Source organism: Fringilla coelebs (assembly GCF_963513975.1).
Source record: "Fringilla coelebs genome assembly, chromosome: 1".
NCBI classification, from domain to species: Eukaryota; Metazoa; Chordata; class Aves; order Passeriformes; family Fringillidae; genus Fringilla; species Fringilla coelebs.
In genome coordinates, this window is record NC_140028.1 from 129,482,325 (window position 1) to 129,488,324 (window position 6,000).

The following is a 6,000-nucleotide window of genomic DNA, read 5'->3' on the forward strand; positions in this document are numbered from 1 at the left end:
GTTTTAAATGGAGAAAAAAGTAAATGTCTAGCTACATGAGTCACCACCTCACTGGAAAAGTCCCTTCCAGGAGTTCATGAGGCAGAGCTGTAAAGCCAGCACTATGAAAAGGAACCAGATTCCCCCTGTCCATACATGAGGCAATGCCTTGAGGGAAAGAGGCTGCTCTTTTTTTCAGCACCAGCACACCCACCAGCTGTGCACCATGGCACGTTGTCGCCAGAATGAGGAGGAAGCTGCCAGCTCTGCCATTGTAGAACAAAAGAGGAGCTGGGAACAAGGAGTTGTCTGCTGGCGGTGCAGATCATCACATGGTCAATCCAGTGGAACACTCACAAGAAAATACCATCGTGTGTGTTTGTTCAAGCCACACACCTATTTTTCAGAATTCAAGGAATACAAAGACAGTTATTTTTTCAGACAACAGTATTTCTCATATTGCTATTTCTACTTTCACCAGTGAACAATAGGAAATGGAGGAGCCAGTTGTTAAAGACAATAAAGTAGCTCTGCTATGAATCTGTACTATTCTGAATAGCTTTGGGGCACACTGCACTTCCCAGGAGGGCTGCAGAAGGCATTCCTGCTTTCTAAAGAGACAAATGAGTTGATTGTAAAAGAAACGTGCATAATATAGAGAGTTTAATAACGAACATGTCGGTTTTAATAATGTAAAGTTCACAACATGTAAGTGCAAGTTGTTTCACAGTCAGTTACGTTCATGTGGATGTACAAAATGGAAATGCTTTACCATTATACTGATTGTTTTCTTTCTTCTATAATGATATTTTCTTGCTCTGTTTAGTAGAGTGCTCTGAAAAGTCAGACTCAGGATCTGAGGTTTAGGATATTGTTTGCAGCTTTGGTGTGCTCGTGTCAGTCTTTATGGAGGCTTTGGTTTCGGTCAAGGGATGATGATTTCCAGCCACAAAAAAATTGGTATAACATTCACACTGAGTCTAGGGCTGTCATCACGCTTGGGTTTCGTAGGAAAGGCTGAGTTTTAAAGGTACTTACTGAGTAATTTTTAATCAAAATATTTTCCAATGGGAAATGCTATTTTTCTTCATCTCAACAATGGTTTGAAATGCCATTAATTGCATACATAAGGTAACATTTTATTCTCTGCTTTATAAATAGCACCATACACTAGTGACAGTAATATTGAGAATCCTGATACAACCTCAATAATTCCAATTATGACAATAGGGTGGTTTGACTCAAATAGATTTCATAAGAACAGCAGAAACATATAATTAATGTATCAGTATATCAAAAAGTGTGGAAGGAGCTGACACTTGAATCAGTGGATTCAAGGTGTATTTTAAGAGGAAAGCAACCTCATATTTATCACCTCTGCAGTATCTGCTTCCTCTCAAACACCACACCCAGCACATGAAAACCCAGTTTAGTGAGCATTTGCTCTTGCAGAAGGTTTTGTGTGGTTGCTCTGAGCAACCAAATCTATCAGGAAGATAGATTTAGATGGATGCTGTTTGTTATGCTTTACGAGATACAGAAACACAGCACAAATTAAAATATTTGTTGTGGCATGGGATGTTGAAAGTAAGACTTGATTTTTATTTTATTTACTTAATAAATATATTTTATCTGAAATAAAACAGCAACAAAAATACAACAGACAATTTTCTCTGTATTAAAATTTTTAGCAATAATGCTACCTTAATTAAAGCACTACAGAGCACTCACATAGCAAAATAACTCTGCTTTAGGTTAACAACCCTGAAAAAGTGTGAATTTCTGTTCTCTTCTCCCATTCTTTGCCAGCCTCAATAAACAAAATATGAGCAGACTTACAAAGATGGATATCTGAAACACTGAAAATGCGAAGGTACCTACATTTCCACTGCTAGGAATTTTCAAAACTTGGTGTGCCTTTGTGAAGCTAAATACTGCTCAAAAATCTGAGGATTCGTAACCTGAAAGTCATTTGCATTGAAACAGTAATTGATCCAAAACCAATGAGAACCTGCAGTGTGAACATGCCCTCTCTGCCCTCTACACAACTTTTTATGTACTTCCAGATGGATCCTAAATCTGCATTTAGGAACCCCTTTACTGAGCATTCAGAGCATAATTGAGAAAATAAGGTAAATCTCACCGTCACAAATACAGATCAGTATGTTGCCCTCATCCTAATAAAGAACAGCCGTTTTTACCTGTGAAATCAAGTGCTGAGAAGGCTCCCATTGCTGAGCATGTCCTACTGCTGTAGGAAAAGGATGAATTGGGGTGAAACGACTAACCAGGCTGTGGTATTGTGTCTCACAAAACACAAATCAGCACAGTCAGCACGGGGGATGATTTAGGCCCAGCACACCTGCCTTGGCACAGGAACCATTTAGATGAGCTTCTGAATCCCTGTCAAAACTTATTTTCCATTATTTCATAGCAGCAAAGATGAGCACTGTGCTCTGCTGGAGCATGAAGGTATTTAACTGTCCTTATACTCCATTTAAGATTTTCTTCATAATCCAATTTCAGGACCTCAAAAGCCTATCTTTAAAAGCAACAGTTATCTTCAGCCAATTTTAAAGGACATCAGCATTGATTTTAAGACTCTGGTACTTTTTCTCTCACTGCAAGCCAAAGCAGCTTTGAGAAGTGGCCACACTACAGGAGGTTGCTTTGTGTAATGCACCGTGTGTGCCCATGTGTGACTACATGCAACTCTCCCACACCCAAGTGCTGTGATGTTGGTTTGCATAATATGGTCAAAGAGATGCAGCTCCTTCCCTCATATGCTTTGCATTTCTCTCCCCCTCAGTATTACTATCATAAGATGTGTTTATTTCCCAATTTGTGCTTTCCATGCATTTTCAGGGGAAACATTTTTCTTTTACAGTTTGCAATTTATGCTGACTTGCCAAGATTTACTCACCAAAATCAGACTGGAAAATGTGTATTTTGATCCAAACCAGGTTATAGAATTCAGGTGCTTGGCCCATACTGTTTTTTTAAAAACTACCCACTGGAATTATGGAAATGGTAGGTGCAGATTTAAAACTAAGGTAAGGTAAAAGTCTGAGCACACAAACCAAGTACCTTCAGAAGCAGAGCAACATTATCTTTTTTACTTTTGACAGAATACAATCCTGTTATTTAAACACATTTTTTAAAAAATAGAAAAATCTAAACAGATCTTATAAAGTTATGCAAAAGGCACCAAAAACCCCAACCATCTGGAAAGCCTAGATAGCATGCATAAATATGATTATATGTACAGAAAATTATTATAAGAGCTGTGTTCAGGTAGAAAGTGACCCATCATCCCAAAATGAACAAAGTCTAAGTCATGAGTGGGAGAGGCTGCAGGTCAGGGAAGACTTGTAGCCTCCAGTAAGTGCCTTAATGCTTTCTGGAGACTCCATATGGAACACAGACCAGGGTCACCCATTATCCCACTCTCATCCCAGATGTGTTCATGATGGGAATGACCAGGACCAGAGACACTGGCTGCACTGCATTTCTCACCTTCATAAGCCAGCACTGAGCTGATGAAAGGAGCTGACTGGGAAATGAGCAGGAGCAATCTCTTTTCCAGCTGCATGGTAATGTTGGGTTATCTCCTTAGCATAAGATCCACTGCTGTGGAGAGGACTGACCTTAGATCAGGCAGCTCCTTGGTATGGAAAACCTTTTAATTTCACTTTACCCTGGGTAACACAGCAGTAATTCTCACTGACTTCAGCTAAAGGCAGGACTTGTCCTTCTCTGATTTTAGAGGTTATCTAAATATCAAGCAAATACTGAAAATGCTTGGTGTAATACAGTACCACCTGCATATTTGGCATAAAAAAATCCTGGTTCATCTGTATTATGCTACATATCAGCTCCTTAAGGTTACAAGATACTATTTTTTATATTTGCCTTGTTTTTTCTAGTAAAATGTTTGCTCTCTATTAGCACCATATTTATACGTGTTACATGTATTTGACAAACTTCACTGATTACTTGGCCACTAACATATATTTTACTTGTTGCATTTATAGGTATAGTTGCTTATATGAAAGACTTGGCATGTAACAACTTCCAGAAAATCAAAATAAAAAGAATGGAAAAGGCCCTCTCAGTCCATGCTGCCCACATAGAAAAACCTGAGAGGTGGAAATCCCTTCTATCCTACTCTCCTCTCTTATTTCCTAGTTATTTCTTTAGTTTTGAGTAAAGAGGGCAAATGTACTTCAGTCCAGATGGCAACACAAGTCTGATCAGCACTAGATGGTATGGATAGGTGTTCCTGGCAGGTACACAAGGAGATGCACAGCTTTTCCCACAGATCATTGCAAGGACATGAACTTCTCCCAGTGTGGATGCAGACTTATGCAAGATACCTTAAGGTATACCCACCATCACAATTAACACCCCTGCTAAGAAGGGGTGGGAGAGAGTTCTGCAGAATTTGAGCAGTCTCTGAAATAAGATTCATGAGGAAAGAAGTTTATCTTAAGTGCAGAGACAGCATTGCCAGTATATGCTTCCACATGGAAGGAATTTACATAAAATAGCTGCCTTTAATGAGTGTCACTCTACAAACGGCCAGAGTCCATATTCTGCCTGCTGCAGTCTGTGCAGGCAAGCTTAACAAGTTCAGGCTCACAACATATGAACAGGAGATAGCTCAAGAAAAGTTTCTTCTTATTATATTATTCTGCAGGCTTTTTTTCTTGTATTATCTTTTGACATATAGGAAATATTTCTCTCCCAAGGACCCAGCCACCATGCTCATTGTTGCCTCTCCAGCAGCAGAAGGGAGGTGCCCCTCTGGGGAGGCTGCAGCTTTGAACTGGCAGCACTGTAGAGTCTTCATAAGGATTATGGTGATAGCACATCCAACACAAAGTAGCCTTCAATTTTGAATAAAGGGACTTCAGAGATTTTTCATTTTACTCCTCTGTTGTAAATTTTCTTCCTTATGGGAGATTCCTTCGCAAGCCAGAGTTAGAAAGGATGTGGAAGGACAAGAGGTCACTTCAGATGTACCATCACTTCCATGATGAATTGTTTGTCATGACTTGTCAAGTTTTTGGTAAATGCAAAAAAAAACCCAAAAAATAGATAATGTTTCTCCTTTCTAGCTATAGCCCATGTAGAAACTTGGTATCAACTTTTTTTATATATCAAGATATCATGAGCAAAGAGCTTTTTTCAGTCATTTTCAAATGCTTTTCAGACATTTGTTTTACATTACACAAGTCCTAACACTCTTCAGTGCAGAATGGTGTGTCAGTTACCAACAATGCACTTTGGCAAAAGCTAGTGAATGCAATCAGGACAAAGAAATAAAATAAATATATTTGATGCTCAGCATATACAGTCATCGTAAATAATGAATATTCCTTTAGTAATCAAAACACACACAATAATATCTGGATAGAATTTAAGCAATTCCATGGGCACATAAGAAATTTTCCTTTTTGTTTTTTTTTTAGCAAAATCTGTGTCTACATAGAGTATGAGAGTATGTTCATGGTAGGAAAGTTTTATGTAATTAATTTTTATTGGGTGGTGCTTGAAATGCATGGTTCACAAAATTGAAAAGGTTTGAAAATGTAGCAAGACTTCCCATGTTGGCAAATCTGTGACATTAAGAAGCCACAAATTCATTGTTCATGATTGATATTAATGAAAAGACAATTATAATTGTATATATTTTTTAATATCTTTCTCTTAATATACAAGCCAAGAGATTCACTATCTGCTTTAGTATGCAGATATGTATATGCTATGTAATGTACAGCCTTGTGTGCTGTTCATAAGCTGCACTTTGGTCAGTATCTCTTTGCAAGAAGGTTTTCTACACATGGTGAATTACAGCAAAGACATGAGTGAAATCTCAACCTTACTGAAAACAAAACATTAGCTGATTGAGTTCTGCCGTAACAAGGATTTCATCCTTCACAGATCCTGTTTTCCCAGTATTAAAGGCTATTGATAGTTCAGGGAAAGGGTTGCTTGTAACATCTGTAACAGCCATGT